The 19,517-nt window shown below is 36.1% G+C and overlaps 1 protein-coding gene and 1 pseudogene across 9 annotated transcripts in view; one reads left to right on the top strand and one right to left on the bottom strand.

Annotated features, from left to right (window-relative positions):
• Window positions 1–19,517, bottom strand: part of ENTPD1 (ectonucleoside triphosphate diphosphohydrolase 1) — a 219,492-nt gene that overhangs the window by 86,465 nt on the left and 113,510 nt on the right. The window lies entirely within an intron of this gene.
• LOC143654553 (6-pyruvoyl tetrahydrobiopterin synthase pseudogene) lies at window positions 10,018–13,713 on the top strand (annotated as a pseudogene).

Genomic DNA, 19,517 nt, shown 5'->3' with positions numbered 1-19,517 from the left:
TTTGTGAGCCAGAGGACTGGGAGTTGAAAAATACTTAGACTTTTTGGAGAATCAATTCAGAAAACAAAGGAATAGAAAGACTATGGGAAAACAAACTATGGAAGAGCTGAGATGAACTAATGACAGAGACGTTATGGCAAGAGGGAAGTTCTCTCTCATCTTCCTCCTCCATATCCTCCCTGCTCATGACTGCCTGCTCTAGGACTAGGACCTCCCCAAGCGGTCCTATAATAAACCTTTCCCCTAGTACTGGATTGTCTTTACCAAGCTCATGTGATAGTCTCTTAAAATATTTTGGTGAAACTTTCTGATTAACCAGGAATGAGTTTCCAAGCTTTTCTTGGAACCATCACATCAGCGCCAATATCATTCATTTTCACTACTCAATAGATATGTATATATGTATGTATTGAGTGCACCAGCACTAAGCAGACATACATCCTTGCTTCCCTGGAATGTACTGTTCAGTCTTTTTTAGGTTGATTCTTTAATCATCAATGCTTTCTTTATCTTCTTCTGGGTGGATGAGAGCAAGCAAAGAATCAGAGAAACCACTTGCTCTTTTTATTTTGTTTCTTGGATTATGGCTACAGGGTGTACTTCTCCTACGGGTATACTTCAAGATACGTAAAACATAAAGGAGCTGAAAGCTCTGAGCCTGGGTCTGGGCAATACTGTGACACTTTGCCCTTAGTATCTTTCACAAACCTCATTTACTCATAGAGTCAAGGAAGTCTTAGGAAAGGCAGAGAGATTCCCTGGCTCATGGGGAGAAGACAGGATAGCACAGGGTTAAAAGCATTAGTGTTGGTGTCAAAAAGACCTGCATTCAAACCTCAGCTCTATGTTGCTTACCTGGTATGTGACCTCAGTTCACCAGTTTGGGTCCCAGCTTTCTAGTCTGTCAGAAAGGTATAACTCCCAGGGTTGTTGTAGGGTTAAACAATGTGGTGAAAGTTAAGCATTTAGCACAGGACCTGGCACCAAGTATGCTTTTTATAGATCACAACTAACCAGTGCCGTCATGGGACTGTCTTCTCTCCCTTGCCTTTTTTTTTTTGCCTATTCCCTGGTTTTCTCCAGTAAGAGAAGGCGGAGGCCTAAACTGCTTTCTCATTCTACAGTTGACATTTCTTGCTGAAAACTATTTTATTTCTTAGCCTAAAAACCAAGTACAGGGTGGTGGTGTAAGAGTACTTCAGTGGTAGAATTCTCAGCTGCCGCGCGGGAAACCCAGATTCAATTCCTAGACTGTGCACCTCACCCCCCCCCCCACTCCATCCCCCGCCAAAAACCAAAAGAAAGAGAAAAAAACCAAGAACAAGAAACTTAATCTAGTTAGCAACTTTTAGTCACTAGTGGCTAGGCCTTGGTATGAATGCTAATTAATCTCCCTCAAAGGTAAACAAATGCACTCATTTTCCCAGGTTTGGACAGCCAATGTATATTACAGTTCTACTTCCCTATTATCTCATTATAACAATCCTATCAAATAAGTTGTTATTGGCCTAATTTTGCAGATAAGAAAACAGAGGTATAGATAGATTAACTTGTCAAAGATGCACCCTGCCACCTGGGACTGGAACTGCATCTGTCTGATTGCAAAAACCTCTCTACTTTTTAAATCTATAAACATATCATTGGACAGTAATTTTTTCCTTTTAACAAACTGATTTGGGTGAGTAGTTATTATTATAGTCTATTTGGGTAAGTAATTACTCTTATGTTCTATATAACATCAAAACATACTTTATGCATTTTCTGTTTTTGCATATGGTAACAGAGGCAAGAACAAGCGCCTACAAACAGGGTCCTTGATCCAATAAACACTACCAGGAAGCTGTGGCTGTTGCTAAAGGCCTGGTCCTAGGAGCCACGTGGGTAAATTCACCCATCCTTGCTTATGTGGGCCACCCAGCAGGAAACATTTTATGATGCATGAGTTTTCCCAGCTCAGCAATCAACGGATGAGCCTGAACCTGGGGCCAGCCACAGGCAGGCATTCACTTGGTGAAATATATAGCCTTTCCCCAAATTTTAAATTCTGTTTGAGACCTAGGACAGTAGAAAAAGTGTCCTGATTCTGCTCATTTTTAGATTACACACAAATAATAATAATTTCAAATCAAAGAACAGAATATTTCATTTATTCAAAATTAAGCTATCTGGAAAATTCAACCATTCAGAACTCAAGGTGATACACAAAGTAAGGGAAAAGTCTCTGATTAGATAAATCAATATCATAAACATCATGAGATAGATAATAATATACTTTATAACATACAAAGCAATTTTACACACATCTTGTCATTTGATATTAATAACCTATGAGTAGGTAAGGTTGGATTTAACAATATCCTCATCTTCCAAAACAAGAAAGTGCGCCTCAAATTTATGTCACATAATCCAACTTCTCACGTTCTTTCACTCAGTCTATCTATTCTTACTTTACAAACCACTCTAATTAACGTAGACACTATTCCCTTATAAGAAGCAGAAGGTCTAAAGAAGGCAAAGGAACTCCTACTCACAGAACTGCCATCAGCAATTGTTCCTCTTTGTATTCCCCTGTCCAGCTCTGCCTTGCCCTGTTACGTAAAAATATAATAGTCTTGTCTCCTGAGGCTTTACCCCACCCAGTCCTGGATCTTTCCTCTAGTGAGACTTTACTGACGTCTTCACTATTTTGAGAAAACATCTGAGATCCACTACTGCTCCCTTGGGTTCATGTGTCCTGGTGGGAATTTAACCTTCTCTATGGGATAGTCTGGCCAAATGTCTTGGCTAAATGCATCCTACAGTGGGTAACAGTCTATCTGTCCTTCAGACTGGCTGCCCAGGTCCTGATCCTGATTTTGTTTTCTTCCTAGGACTAGACTTTGACCAGGAATGTTCATCAAATTGGTAGAAGGCTGACTCCCTCTCCTGGTTTCAGCCCACTCCTTTCAGAAGAGGTTTGAATTTAGCTTCTAGTGTCTTCAGGGTGCTCACTCAGACAGACCTTCCTGCCCAATGACTTGGACACAGATCAAGAAAATACTCCCTAGATGTCTTGCAGCAAGACCTCAACCCTCGGATCAAAGCCCTTAAATATGAACATGGCATGGATCAAAAGAGTTTATTCCTCTGCCTCGGACATGATGATCTGAATTGCTTGGAGTATCTCCCCTTTTCTCTCTTCCTTTTGCAAAGAGCTTCAGGCACCTCTCATGTCTATGGATATTCAGTTAGAACACCGACAGGGAGGAAAGAAAAAATTTTACAAAGAATAGACCTAACAAATTCATAAAGCAGGGAAGTTCATGGAAGATTTAGTGTAGGGAAAAATAGTCCTAAAAACTTAAATAGATCTTGAGGCCAGTGCTGTTTTATAACTTCATTCATTCGTTCATTTTCTCATTCACTCACAAATGCTTGCACTGATTAGAAGTATATTTGATTGCTAAAAATGTGATTAGTATTGGATATATAAATACAAAAAGTCCTAGTGGTTGCCCTTAAAAAGCCACAAAAATTAACGTGCAAAATGTCAACCTCATGTTCAATTTGACCTATCAAAAGTTTTTCTGATTGGTATCCTCTGTTAAGAAAAGAAACAGGCAGCATACCTCAGTAGATTATATAATACAGTTCCATCCACCAATATTAGCTGTAATTAGTACAACATGTAACATGCAAGCTGCGGTTCTCTTCTCTAGATAAGGGCAATACTGGCCTTGAGTCTGGCATTTCTAGGTCTGCCTCTCAACTTTGGCCCTTCTAGGTATGTGGCATTTGCCTAAATTCCTCATCTCTAAAATGTAGTAATAGTAATTCTCAACATATAAGGCTGTTGTAAAGGTCAAATGAGTTAATATGTACAAAATGCTTAACAAGGTACCTGGAAAGTGTCCATTTACTTATATTTTCCTCTAATACACATATGATAGTTTTTATTTATGCACATCACATTAACAAGATCTTTCCGCTTTTCAATCCACCCTAGCACCATCACTTAGAGTTAATATCTAGGGTCAAACGCAATTGGCCTTGAAAAGGAGATCCTAAGAAATAAAAGCAGCAACTAACAAGAAGGACAACACAACCATAACTCTAATAAAAAAGAAAGTAAGTAGAAGTAAGCAGTCCCGAATTCTAAAAATGAAAATTTATAAGAAACTTATGAAAACTCCTACCCACTAGAAGAACTTTAAAGTACATGAAACTTACCAGGTTAAAACTAAACCAACTGCAGAAATAGTTTAATAAAACTACAGAATCCATTCAGAGCTTAGTCTTTCAAAACACATCTGGATCCTATATTAAGTTATAGATAGCATGCTTAAAATGAAACCTTGATACCTAGAAGCTGGTCCAAAGCATTCCACAACTGTTAGCTAACTGGAGCTTGACAAAGGAGAAAAAAACAGTAGGAAGAACTTGGGTTATTCAATATGGAGAATGGCAGATCCAAAGGAGTCATGACAATGTCCTTTCAAATATCTAAGGAACAGTCCTGTGGAAGGGGATTTAGATACAGTCCATCTCTATGGCCCAGATGGCAGAGGGGAATGTAAGGAAAGAGGATGATTTCAATTAAACATAAAAATGATCTTTATAAAAAGAACTAATATAGTGAGACCACTGTCTCTTGGGGTATAAAATATTGGAAGGTGAGAAGAGATTTTAGGAATTCAACAGAGTAGCCACTTAGATCCAGATACCTGGACTGCAGCTTTAGCTGGTTCATGATAACTTTTTCAAAAATCCATAGTTAGAAAAATAAAACAATGATACACTCTGAGCCTCATCAACTCTAAAACAAAAATAATTATAACTGCCTCATAGTCATGTGAAAATTAAATAAGATAATACATGAAAAAGCTTTCAAAATGAAAGACAGAGATTTAAAAAAAGGAATTGAGAAGAAAATTTTTATCACAATCCTCAGAGAAATGAGAAACAGTGAATCCATGAAATAAAAAAAGGTATAGTTTTGTTTCAAGAACCCATCAGAAATAAAACAATCTTTTAGTATTTCAACCATAATAACAAAATTAAGAAACTTTAACAAAAAGAAAGATAAAGCTGAGGAACAGTCTTAGAAAGTAGAGCCAAATGTCAAAGAATAAGGACAGAAAACGAAAGAAATTAATATTACTAATACAGGAAAGGCAACACATGACTAATAGGCCTTCCAGAAAAAGAAAACCATGGGAAGGAAATTATCAAAGAAACCATGTGGACATTTCCAGAACTGAATGATTTGAGTCTCCAAATGGGAAGGACCAAGTGCCCAGCACAATGGATGAAAATAGATACATACCAAAGGACTTTGTCATAAAATTTAGTACATCAGAGATAAAGAGAAAATCCTAAATGCTCCCCTGAGATGGGGAGAGGGAATGGGGAGGAGGAGGAGGTGGAGGAACAACTAACACAAAAAGAATTGGGAACAAGAACAGACTTGTAAGAATAGGAGTCAGACTACAACATTCTAAAATGGAATGTAGCCTCAAAACTTTTTCCTCCCATGCATCTTTTCTCAGGAAGTTACTAAAGGATGTACTCCATTCAAATGAGGTAGCGAACCTAGAAAGAGGAAGAGATGTGGTGCAAGAATCATCACAGGAGAGAGGCCAAGGGAAGCACAGAATGATAGCCAGGAGAGCAATGAGCCTAGCTGATTGCAAACAAAGGATCCAGAAGAAAGGGTTAAAAAAAAAAGAAGAAGAAGAAGAAGAAATAGGAAGGGAAGGGAAGGAAAAGGAAGAAAAAAGGAATAAAAACACCTGATAGATTACTATGTGGAAATTATATTGAAGGTCTTGTAAAGAATTACTAATAGCAATAACAAAAATAAAGCAGATGAAAAAAATGAAGCCTTATAAAAATGGCAGGAAAATTTAAAAGGTGTATGGCAAAGGAAATCTAAGGTGTGAGCAATACTTACCTAGACATGCTCATATAAACTCTGAATATTGATTTAACCAAAAACTGTGATATCTTCCTTTTAGGATAATAAAAATGTTTTAGAACTAGATAGAGGTGGCAGTTGCACAACACGGTGAATGTACTAAATGCCACCGAATTATTCACTTTAAAATGGTTAATTTTATGCTATGTGAATTTCACCTCAACTAAAAATAAAATTGCGATATAACTATATAGGGAAGGTGTAGAGAGGGCAACCTGGACAATGTAAAATAGCAAAGCTCTCAGCTACCACAATAGGAAAGCAATTGATAACATTTAAATTAGCAGTGCAAGCTCAAATGTTAGAAGAAATCCTAAAGAGCTTAAAAGTCGCTGCCCTGGAGAATACAACTCAGGATGGGGGACAGGAGGTAGAGCGGCAGAAGGTGGCAGGAAACACAACTGCTGTTCTTTGTTAGAATTTATGAAATGGCTTTAAATTAGGTACATGCATTACTTTCATAAAAAATTAATATTAATTTTTTAAAAAGAAAAACGACTCACCAGTCCAACAAATCAAAATATTCCAGGAGCCACTGAGCTAGGTGCTTACCAAGGTCTAGTTTTGCTTCGAAACCATGTTTATTTCCTCAGGTCCCCTAGTGATGCTATTGTTCCAGGCTGGGAAACTTAGTTTAAAAGGCAGAAGAAGGAAAACTGCCAATCTTACTATGTTGAGGAACTAAGAGTTCAATAGTTTTCAATTTTTCAAACACTTGTCTTGTTTTGTTTTTAATCCAAGATAATTTCCTCTTTTCAATTTCATTCTTACTTTCACCTGCTTTTTGTATTTCAAATTCAAGTGTATGTCATATTTTTTAACATTATTTGTTTTGAGCTATACAGATCTCATTTTGGGCTTTCTGCTATAGCACTGTTTTTTCAGAAAACAAGAATCTTATCTTTGTAGATTTGTGGAAAATTAACACAAATATTATTTGAAAATGAAAAATAAGGCTAATTGGCAATTTACCATGTTTCACATATTCCTCCCAAATCTGCTTAAGTTTTTACTAGTGGATTAGTTACTTTTCATTAACTTTAAAAATTTTTTCCATGATTCAATTTTAAAAAGCATTGTTTTTTATGATTGTGAAAATATAATGTTTATTGTGGAAATTTGAAAAGTACAGAAAAAATATTAAAAATAAAATTCACATTCTTCTGATCACCCATAATACTCCATTTTAATATTTCAATATATATCTTGCTGTCTTCTTCCTGTGCATATATAATACCTACATTTATTATATATTTTTAACAACATGAGTCTTTACTGAACATACAACTTTATAACCTGGGTTTCTTTTTGCCTAATTATGCTTTTTTTCCTTAACCTTGGAAATTCTTTTACATCAACATTTGATTATTGTTGCATATATGGGTGTACATTACTTAAGTTATTTCTAGTTACTCACAATGTTCTAACATATTCTTGTAGATTCATGTATGCACAGACTCACTGGGTTAGAATGTGCACATTTTTAAGGTTTTAAATAATTAAAGCCATATCAACATGTAGAAAAATTTTCCCATTTGCCCAACAGCTGGGGGAACTACTTTCCCTACATCTTCAACAACACTGACATTTCAAAAAAAAACAAAACACACAAAACCTTAACTTTTAGACATGTGAAAAATCGTATCTCATTATTTTAGATTGGTTTGTTTGCCAGTGAGGTTGAACATTTCCTCATATTTTTTTAGCTCTTTGTACTTCCTCACTTACAAACCGCCTGCTGAGGTCTAACCAGAATCAAGTCTACTGTCTGTGGCAACTAATTGCTTGCTAATAGAAATTAATGTTTACTAATCAGACATTTAGCATAGATTACACAGAAAGTAAAAGGGTTTTGTTCAGTGGGATTAAGAGAAAGAGTTGGAAAAAGTGTAAAAGAAATGAGAAAGGAAAAGATCATGAAGTGAGTCTAATGTTCAAAGGATTTTTATCTATGCTAAACATAACTATCACTACCCACTTCCAGAGAAATTTAGAAAGTCTCTTTACTAAACCAACACCAAAATTCATATTTCAATTGTAAAATATCAGATGTTTTTGCTAGGGGACAGGGAATTAAAAGAGCAACCCTGCAGGCAGATTGTTAACTTCAAAACTTTCTTCCGATGGTCTTGTTCCACCGCCCTGTTCCTTGGAGAAGCCTATAGCAGATGGTCTGAAATAGCCCTAAAGTACATCCTGCAACTGATTAACTGGAAAGAAAGGAAAAGAGATGTGTGAGGTAGAGTCCCATCTAGTAAATGAAACAAAAGCCAAAGAACCAGTGGGGAAGCACAGATAAACAAGTATGGAGTTAGTGGACCTGAGAACAGTAAGACTGTAGGGAGGAGTGAATCAGGATGGCAAAAGTTGCAGCTCAGACCAGGGAAACAGCGCCCAGAAGGGAAGGCAGATAGGCACAGAAAAAGAATGAGTTCAAGGTAGCATCCAAAAGCAAGTGGACCAAGTAGAGCAGGTAAGCAGTTAAGGTCAGCTGGAGAATAGGGACCGAAGATCAGCACTTATGATGGATCAGCATAAACCATGCAAAGACCAACAGTCACACCAACAGTGTGTGAGATCAAAAGACAATTTGCAGGGTGGGCCACGGTGGCTCAGTGGCTGAGTTCTCGCCTGCCATGCCAGAGACTTGAGTTCGATTTCCAGTGTCTGCCCATGCAAAAAGAAAAAAAAGACAATCTGCCTGATTGAAACTTGGGAATTAAACCCACTAGAATTGCTACCATTAAAAAAATGGAAAACAACAAATGCTGGAGAGAATGTGGAGAAATGGGATTGCTTATACACTGTTGGTGAGAATGGAAAATGGTGCAGCCACTCTGGAAAACAGTATGGCAATTCCTCAAAACATTAAGTATAGGATTACCATAGGACCTAAAAATCCCACTTCTAATACAAACCCAAAAGAATTGAAAGCAAGGACTCAGACATTTGCACATTGATGTTCATAGGGGCGTTATTCACAACTGTCAAAAGGTAGAAGTAACCCAAATCATTTTCCATTCAAGCGATGAATGGGGGCAAAAACAGTGGCATATACATGTTTCAGTTTGCTAAAACTGCTAGAATGCAATATACCAAAAATGGGTTGGATTTTTCAAGGGGGGTGGTTTCAGGTTACAGAATTACATTTCAAAACTCATAAAAGCATTCAAACTAAGGCATCAATGAAAGGATACCATCACTGAAGAAAGGCCAATGGCATCTGCAATTCCTCTGTTATATGAAAAGGCATATAGAGATGTCTGTTGGCTCTTCTCTCCTGGGTTGGTTTCAAAATGGCTCTCTCGGTTCTTGGGGGCCTTTCTGGTTTCTCCTGGGGCATTTTTCTTTCTTAGCTTCTCTCGGCTCTGAGCGCTCTCCAAAAATGTCTCTTCCTTAAAGGACTACAGTAAGTGGATTAAGATCCACTTGAATGGGTGGGGTCACATCCCCATGGCAATGAACTAATCAAAAGGTCCCACCCAACAATAGGTCTGCCCCACAAGACTGGGTTAAAAGAACACAGGCTTTTCTTTTATGTAACACTTTTAAACCAGCACAATATACAAAGGGATATTACTCAGCCATAAAAGTGAATGAAGTTCTGCAGCATGCTACAACACGGATGAACCCTGAAGACATCATGTGGTGTGAGACAAGCCAGGCACAAAAGGACAAATATTGTATGTTCTTGCTGATATGAAATAGGCAGAATAAATACATTCATGAAGTCAGAAACTAGAATACAGGTTGCCAGAGGTCAAGTAGGGGAAGGGAATGAGGAGTTAATGTTTAATTGGTATAGAGTTTCTGTTTGGGGTGATGGAAAAGTTTTGGCAATGGATAATTTGGGGATGGAGGCACAACTCTGTGTGTAAATAACACCATCGAATTGTATATTCAAAAGAGGGAAAAGGAAATTTTAGATAGTATATATTAACACACACACACAGACAAATCCACAGAACTATACAACACAATATAAACAATGCGCCAAAGTTAATATCATAATTATAATAATATTGTTTCGTGGATTGTAGCAGTTATCACACTAATGCAGAATGGTACTAAGAGGTAAGAAAATTGTGCATGTGAGAGGCGGGTATATGATAACTCTGAATATCCTGTATATTTCTCTAATAAAAAAAATTTTTTAATTGGGAACTAAAACCTACAGTACAAGGCAGCACATGCAAAGGAAAAAACTACCAAATTTTTGGTATCCTCTAAAATCTAAACATTTACCACTATTTTACCTACCTAGAAGTGAACCAGAGTTTTTAACATGTATTCAGCTGAATGAGATATCATTTCTAGCTTAGATACTCTGGGACTCAATAGGCGGGATGAGATAATGCATGAAGCAAACAGCAGATACCGATAGACTACACACCCCTTTCACTGGGAGAGAATGTTTATTCATGCAGGCCCACAGCTCAAGATCCTGGTAAATGGCTTCCAAGATAGGCTTTCTGAGATGCACTCTTTCTAAAATGCTAAACAATAGATTATCCCAATTTGTTAAACAAGGGAAGGAGGTATAGTTGAGAGGTTAGGAAATGGGTTGTCCTGTTGAGTTTCAGGCAAGAGATATGAAATATCAGATGCATCTTGAGTATTACGATGGGCCTATGGGCATGAGGGTTGATTGCTGGAATGGAGTTTGGGTTTTGATTTTTTCACCAACAGATGGCAGATATAATGTGCCATAAAGAGCTTCCCTTCATTCCCTGGTTTGAAATGAGATTCTTTCCTTGTACTAGTAACTTTATGGGTCTTGTCATTTTCCTTTGTCTTGTCTGTCACTGGAAACATGTTTAAGTAACAAGGATGTAATACATGAAGATGGGCTCTTCAAACAGGTGATTAGACAGAAGTGCATAATGGCCCCCAAATAGATTTAACATATATCTCTGGAACATAATCATGTCAAAAACCAGCAATTAAGAAGAGAAAGGCCTAGAATTATACCATTGAGCTGTTAGGAAGCATCTGAGTAATCAGTTGCTGTATTTTGATTTAAAAGTCAGTTTGTTAGTTTGAGCTGTGATAGAAGAGGTTTCGACAGAACTTCTGAGAAAGAGATAAAAAAAAAACAGTGAATGAACAATATGAGAGCTTATGTAAAGAGAGATTTTTAAGAGGAACAAAACATACCTACTGGAGTGCAGACCATAAGAATTGAAATGAAAAATGTCTAGGAGGGTTTCAAGAGCAGATTGGAGTGGCAGAAGAAAGAAGTGAACCTCAAGACAAGACACTTGAAATGGGTCAGGTTGAGGAGTAAAAACGAAACAGAAATCTGAAAAGTGAAAATAGCCTAAGACGGCTATAAGATACCATCAAGTGCACCAAGATATGCATTATCGGTGTCCCAGAAGGAGAAGAGAGAGAGAAAGGGGCAAAAGTAATAGTCAAAGAAACAATGATGGAGAACTCTGCAAACTTGACAAAACTTAACAAAAGATGTGAATATGCATATCCAAAAAGCTCAGAGAACACCTAACAGCATAAACATGAAGAAAAATCCACTCCATCCTATATTGATTTCACTATTGAATGCAAAGGACAAGGAGAGAATTCTGAATGCATCAAGAGAAAAAATATATTTATTGCACACAAGGAAGTCCCAGTTAGACTGAGTGTCAATTTCTCATCAGAAACCAGGGAGGCCCAAAAGGCTATGGGCTGAACTACTTTAAGTGCTAAAGGATAACAGCTTTCAGTCAAGAATTTCATATCCAGAGAAACTTTCTTTCAAAAGTGAGAGATTAAGACATTCTAAGGTAAACAAAACTGAGAGAGTTTATCATCACTGGACTTGCTCTACAAGCACTGCTAAAGGAAGCTCTTCAGACTGAAAGTAAAAGATACAAGACAATGGTTCAGAGCAGCATAAAGAAATAAAGACCTGTGTTAAAGGTTACCACTTGGGTAATTATAAATGCCAATATTATTGCATTGTATTGTTTGGTATGTAACTCCACTTCTTACTTTCTAAAGGTGCTAGAATTCAAATGTATAAAAAGTAATGATTGTGGGCGGGCCATGGTGGCTCAGCAGGCAGGGTTCTCGCCTGCCATGCCAGAGACCCAGGTTTCATTCCCTGGTGCCTGCCCATTAACAACAAAAAAACAGTAATAATCAAAGGAGGTTTTTGGACATATAATGTATAAAGATAAAATCAGTAATGAGTTGGCAGACAGAGGAGTATAGGAAAAGTACATGTGCATGGTATTGAAGTTCAGTTGATATAAAAAAAGAAATATGACATATATTTAGGATATTAAATTTTAACCCTTGAGTAAGCAAAAGGAAAACAGATGAAAAATATATTCAGAGGGAAATGAGAAGGCATTCAATACGGTACAACACAAAAAAAAGCAAATAAATATGAATGTAGGCTTTTATGAACATAAGAAGCAAAAAGGGTATAATACTTACAAAGGCTAAATAGCAAAAGGAAAGTCTATATTATCAGTAGTGATTTTAAATTCTCTAGTCAAAAGGCAGATTAAATGGTAATGGATTAAATGTATCCATTTAATGGATTAAATTCTCTAGTCAAAAGGCAGAAATTGGCAGAATGGATTAAATTCTCTAGTCAAAAGGCAGAAATTGACAGAATAAATTGAAAAAAAAGAAGGACCTAACTATATGCTGTCTGCAAGAAATTCACGTTCAAGTCAAAGATACAAGTAGGTTGAGAGTGAAAGGATGGAAATATATACCATGTAAATAGTAACCTAAAGGGAGCTGGGGTGCCTGTACCAATACTGGATGACACAGACTTTAAGCTAAAAATAGCTATGGGGGGCAAAGATGGTCATTATATACTGAGAAAGGGGACTATTCAATAAAAAGATGTAACAATTAAAAATAAATATACACCTAACAACATAGCCCTAAAACATAAGAAGCAAGTACTGAGAGATTTGAAGGGAAAAATTGACGGTTCTACATTAATAGTAAGACCTTTTAACACACCACTCTCAATAATGGACAGAACAACTAGTCAGGAGATCAGCAAGGAAGTACAGGAATTGAATGATACACTCAATCAACCAGACCTATCAGATACAAATAGAATACTGAACCCAAAGAAAACACAATACACATTCTTCTCAAGTACACATGGATCATTCTCCAGAATAGACCATATGTTGGCTCACAAAATAGGCCTCAATAAATTAAAAAATACTGAAATCATACAATGCATAATCTCTGACCACAAAAGAATGAAGCTAGAAATCAGTATCACAGCTTCTTCCGACTGGCCGCGGGCCCTGGGAAGAGGGCGTGCTGAAGCGCCCTGGCTGGAAGACCATGAGCACCGTGAGCTCGGGCAGTGGTCTCAGGCGGTGGGCACCGTGCACAGGTGTCCTGCCTCATCTCCTTCAGCACGAGCCACCAGCGCCACAGCAAATCTCTGAGTAATGAAGAAAACTTGAAACTCTTTGGGAAATGCAACAATCCAAATGGCCATGGACACAATTACCAAAGACTGATCCTATTACAGGGATAGTCAGGAACTTGACTGACCTCAAAGAATATACGGAGGAGGGAATTATGAAGCCCGTTGATCACAACAATCTGGATCTGGATGTGTCATATTTCACCGATGTCGTGAGCATGACAGAAAATGTGGCTTTATAAATATCTGGGAAAACCTTCAGAAATTTCTTCCTGTGGGAGTTCTTTATGAAGTAAAAGTATACGAAAGTGATAATAACACTGTAGTCTATAAAGGAAAATAGATCTTAGAGTTAGCATTGTAGAAAGACCTAATTTCTTTCTATATTTGAAAAAGATCTTTACTCCTTTAGAGTATTAAGGAGTCATCACACAATCGTTGTACCTCCACATTGTCTTCTGGAGTGCCTGGTTATTTTAACACCTGTTTTAAATTTAAATCTTTTTTTAAACCAAATTTGTAATATATCCTCAAAATCATTCAGAGAATCTTTTGTTTATAGATTAAAAATCACTTCATTTTCAGCAAAATGTTGTAGCATAGAATTATTTGAAAACCAAGAAGATATATTTTTGTTATTGCTTATTCCATTATCCATTATGATGTATACCCATTTTTTTCTTGGTATATACAAATGGTAAAAATGTTTATAAGATTTATAATAGGTGACTCTTACAAAAAATAAAATACAGGTGATCACAAAGTCTGGAAACATACACAATATATATATTTTTAATAGACTGAACTCCCTTGATTATTTCTCACATATGCTAAAGGTGCAAGTTTATTCAGTGTAAATTAGAGACACAAATTATCTAAGCAATGCATTGTGGATGTATATTTAAGGATTGATGGAAATGCTGCTTTATTGCACATTGTTCACTGCAATTTTGTACAACTTACTGAAGTTTGAATTGTTAATGAGGAAAATACATTGAACATAGCATGTATTATCAGTAAACTACTTATTGTGTATTTGGTCTGTGTTTTCAGATTTTATGGCCATCTGAACAATCTGAATTCAGAAGAGTAAAGAATAACCACTCATTTTAAACCCTGTTAAAATAGTCAACATGGAAAGGATATATTATTCTGTGTAAAGCATCTCCTACATGTACTTTTTCCTAATTGATCCCATTAAACTTACCTACGTAAGTTGAACTATAAAAAAAAAAACAACTAATCAATAACAGAAGGAGAAATGGAAAATTCACAAATATGTGGAAATGAAACAACTTTTAACCAATGGGTTAAAGGAAAAATCAGAAGTGAAATTAGGAAATACCCTGAAGTGAATGCAAATGAAAACACAACATAGCAAAACTTAAGGGATGCAGAGAAGGCAGTGCTGAGAAGGAAATTTATAGATCTAAATGCTGACTTTAGCCTTCAAATTAGACAGCTAACCTCAAAACTGGAAGAATTAATAAAAGAAGAGCAAATAAACCCAAAGTGTGCAGAAGGAAGGGAACGACAATTAGAGCAGAGATAAATGAATTTGAAAAAAAAAAGAGAGAGAGAATCAAAAAAACCAAAACTTGGTTCTTTGCAAAGATTAAAAAAAAAAAATCAATGAACTTTTAGCTAAAATGACAAAGAAAAGAGAGGAGATACAAAAAAAATGAAAATCAGAAATAAAAAGGGGGACATTACTACCAACCCAACTGAAATAAAAAGGACTATAAGAGACAATGAACAACTATATGCCAATAAATTAGATAACTCAGATTAAATGAACAAATTATTAGAAACACACAAACTACATTTACTCAGGAAGAAATAGAAGATCACAACAAACCAATTACTGGTAAAGAGATTAAATCAGTAACCAAAACCTCCAAAAGGAAAAAATAAAAGCCCAAGATCAGATGGCTTCACAGAGGAATTCTATCAAACACTCCAAGAACACTTAACCCCAGTTCTGCCTCCACTCTTCCAATGAGTTGAAGAGGAGGTAACACTCCCTAACTCATTGTATGAGGCCAACATCACCCAAATACCAAATGTGGATAAAGACTCACAAAAAAACAACAGACCAATATCTCTTATGAATGCAAAAAGCCTCAGCAAAATTCTAGCAAATAAAATGCAGCAACATATTGAAAGAATTATATGCCATGATCAAGTGGGATTTATCCCCAGTATTCTCTAAGATTGGGTACAAGACAAGGATGGTCACTATCACTACTGTTATTCAACATTGTACTGGAAGCTCTTGCTAGAGCAATTAGGCAAGAAAAAGAAATTGGGAAGGAAGAAGTAAAACTTTCACTATTTTTAAGCTAATATGATACTATCTAGAGGAAACACTGAAAAATCCACAACAAAGCTCATTGAGCTAATAAATGAATTCAGCAAAGCAGCAAGGTACAAGATCAACACCCAAAAATCAGTAGTGTTTCTAAACAAAAGCAGTGAATAATCCAAAGAAGAAATCAAGAAAAAAAATTCTTTTCACAATAGCAACTAAAATAATTAAGTACCTAGGAATAAATCTAACCAATGATGCAATGGACTTGGACATAGAAAAATTCAAAACAGTGCTAAAGAAATCAAAGATGACCTAAATTAACTGAAGGACAATCTGTATTCATGGATTGGAAGACTAAATGTCACCAAGATGTAAATACTACTCAAAGGAATTTATAGATTCAATGCAATCCCAATCAAAATTCCAGAAACTTTCTTTGCAGAAATGGAAAAGTCAATCATCAAATTTATATGGAATAGTAAGGGGCCACAAATAGCTAAAGCCACTTTGAAAAAGAAGAATGAAGTTAGAGGACTCACACTTCCCAATCTTAAAATGTATTACAAATGCATAGTAATCAAAACAGCATGTTACTGGTACAAGGACAGACATATAGACCAATGGAATAGAATGGAGAGCTCAGAAATCAACCCTCACATTTACAGCTAATTTGTTGATAGGGTGGCAAAGACCACTCAGTTGGGGGGGGAGAGACTACTCAAAAAATGATTATTGGAAAACTGGATCTCCATTTGCAAAAAACAGAAGGAGGCCCTCTACCTCACTCCATTTACAAAAATCAACTCAAAATGGATCAAAGACCTAAATATAGGGGCTAGAACTACCAACTCCTAGAAGAAAATGTAGGGAAGCATTTTCAGGACCTTTGTTACACAATGGTTTCTTAAACTTTACACCTAAAGAACAAGGAACAAAAGAAAAAAATAAAGGGGACATCATCAAAATTTAAAAATTCTAGTTCCTCTAAGGACTCTATCATGAATGTAAAACAAAACCTATACAATGGGAGAAAAAAATGGGAACCATATATCTGGTAAAGAATTAAGATCCAGAATACATGAAGAAATCCTTTAACTTAGCAACAAAAAGACAGAAAACCCAATTAAAAATGGGCAAAAGACTTGCATAGACACCTCTTCAAAGAAGATATACAAATAGCCAGAAAACATATGAAAGATGCACAATATCATTAGCTATTAGGGAAATGCAAATCAAAACCAGAATGAGATACCACTGCACACCCATTAGAATGGCTGCTATCAAAAAAAATAAAAGGATAATAAGAAGTGTTGGAGAGGATGCAGATAAACAGAAACACTCATTCATTGCTGATGGCAATGTAAAATGGTGCAGCCACTATGGAGACAGTTTGGTGGTTTCTCAGAAAGCTAAGTACAGAACTACCATATAAACTGGCAAACCCACTTTTAGATATACACCCAAAAGAATTTAAAGCAGGGACTCAAACAGATTATTTGCACATGATGTTCATAGTGGTATTATTCACAACTGCCAAAAGATGGAAACAACTCAAGTACCCATCAACCGGTGAATGGATAAATAAGATGTGGTGTACACATACAATGGAATATTATTCAGCAGTAAAAAGGAATGATGTACTGATACATGCAACAACATGGATGAACTTAAAAGACATCATGCTGAGCGAAGTAAGCAGACACAAAAGGATAAATATTGTGTGAACTCACTGAGTTGAAACAATTAGAATAAGCAAGCTCATAGAGCCAGAATCTAGAATATAGGTTACCAGAAGATGGGGTGGGGATACAGAATAAAATGTTGAGGCTTAAAATATACAGGCTTCCTATTTGGAATGATGGAACTGTTTGGGTAATGGATTTTGGTGATAGAAGCACAACATTGTGATCACAATTGACAGCACTGAAATATATGTCTGAATGTGATTAATAGGAGAAATGTTAGATTATATGTGTTAAAAGAAAAAAAAGAAATATTTTTATATGCAAAACAGTGAGCCCTAAGTTAAACCATGGAGTTTATTAATAGTACAGTGATAAAAATGTGCTACCATCCATTGTAACAAATGTTCCACACAAATGCAAGGTGTTGATGGTAGGGTAGTATAAAGGAATCCTGTATGTTATGCATGATTGTTTTATAAACCCACAATTTCTCTAACAAAATTTAAAAAAAAAAATGAGGTTGTCAGGGCTGCTTTGAATGTTTGTGCAGGTTTGTGGGCTTCACGACACCAATGAGGCATTTATACCCTAGACCATCCAGGCAACTAGATATACAATCTACCAGTTGTGTGTAGCAGCCTCGGGTGGAGACTTAGGAGTCATGGACGGGCCTTCCACAATCTACACTGGGAATAAACTGGGATATTTTCTACAGTATGTCCTTGACATGCAGGGTCATTTTATATATTAGAATGAATCACAAGAAATCATCAATTTTTGACAGTTTTTGACCTAAAAAACTGGCAATTTCATATGACTCAACCTATAAATATATTTGTAAAATGGGGGAAAGCATTATAAGTTAAGAATTACCAAATATTTCTTCAGGAATAGGTGGATGTTAGCAGGAAACTCTTCATCCGTTGTCTTTAAAATGTTTCTCAGTTATGGAAAAGCCACCACTACAATCTGCTGTAACATGGATGCCTCGTGGTGATTCTGCCAATCTGGCTGGATGGGTTGGAAATAGTCACAGTGGACCAGAACTGGTGAAGGATGTGGATGAAATCTTTCTCCAATCATCACTGGAGTCTACTGAAAGATGGCCTTCCTATACAGAAGTATAGCAGGATTTTGTAAAGTAGGATTTGGGAGGAAAAATATACAAGCAGTAAGGATAAAAAAAAAAAAAAAAAAAAAGTCAGAAAAGCCCAGGAACTCTTCAGGAATATGAGAGAATATCCAATGGATGGTAGTTCCAGACTAAAGGGAAAATATTTGTAGCCATAAAGAAGGAAACATATAAGAGGAACACCATCATCTGTCATGAAAAGAGGCATTTCTAATTGTTCATAGAGTTCAGGCCCACTGATAAGCTAGAGGACTAGCTTGGCATGACTGAAAGCTACAGAATTGCAGAAAAAATTAAACGTCGTCCAGGTCCGAGACCTATAGGACATCAACTGTAACAAGAAGCCTGAAGTCAAGGAATGAGATGGGGCTCTTTCTTAAGAGCCAGAGTTGCTGAATTCCAAGACACACTCAGCACCAACCAGCCACAACTTGGGCAAGTTCCTTCTTGACTCATGACTTCAATGTTTCTGTTATTCATACACTGCTGCAATTTGGAGGATAATTTTGCAATTGAATTTCTAGGAATTTATCCTAAAGAAATCTTCAAATATGCGCTCTGAGATTGATCCATGAGTAATTTATAATAGTGAAATAATTGAAAATTTCCTAAATGTTCCACAAAAGGAAATGAGTAAATATGTATTTGATATATATTCAAATGATGTAGTGTTATATACAACCTCTAAAAACCATTTGATAAAAGGCCTCAATTTTTATGACAAATTATAAAGTGATAAGGCAGATTGCAATCGGTACATATAACATGACCCAAATTTGAAGAAAATAAACTATAATAAATAAAAAAGGTAGGAAAAAGAAGGAAACAAGAGAGAGAGTGGAAAGTTACATGATGAAGAAGTTATGAATAGTATGTTTATAGAGAACTTTTTTTTTTTATTTGTTCTTTCTTATTGATTCTAAGTTTTCCGTAAAATGCTTGTATTTTTATAACTAAAAAAAAAACAACAAATGTAATTAATTTTGTTTTGATGAAGAGATTTTAGGATACTCTCTTGA

Source organism: Tamandua tetradactyla, chromosome 13, assembly GCF_023851605.1.
Source record: "Tamandua tetradactyla isolate mTamTet1 chromosome 13, mTamTet1.pri, whole genome shotgun sequence".
Taxonomy (NCBI): Eukaryota; Metazoa; Chordata; class Mammalia; order Pilosa; family Myrmecophagidae; genus Tamandua; species Tamandua tetradactyla.
This window is presented reverse-complemented; position numbering and strand designations above follow the sequence as displayed.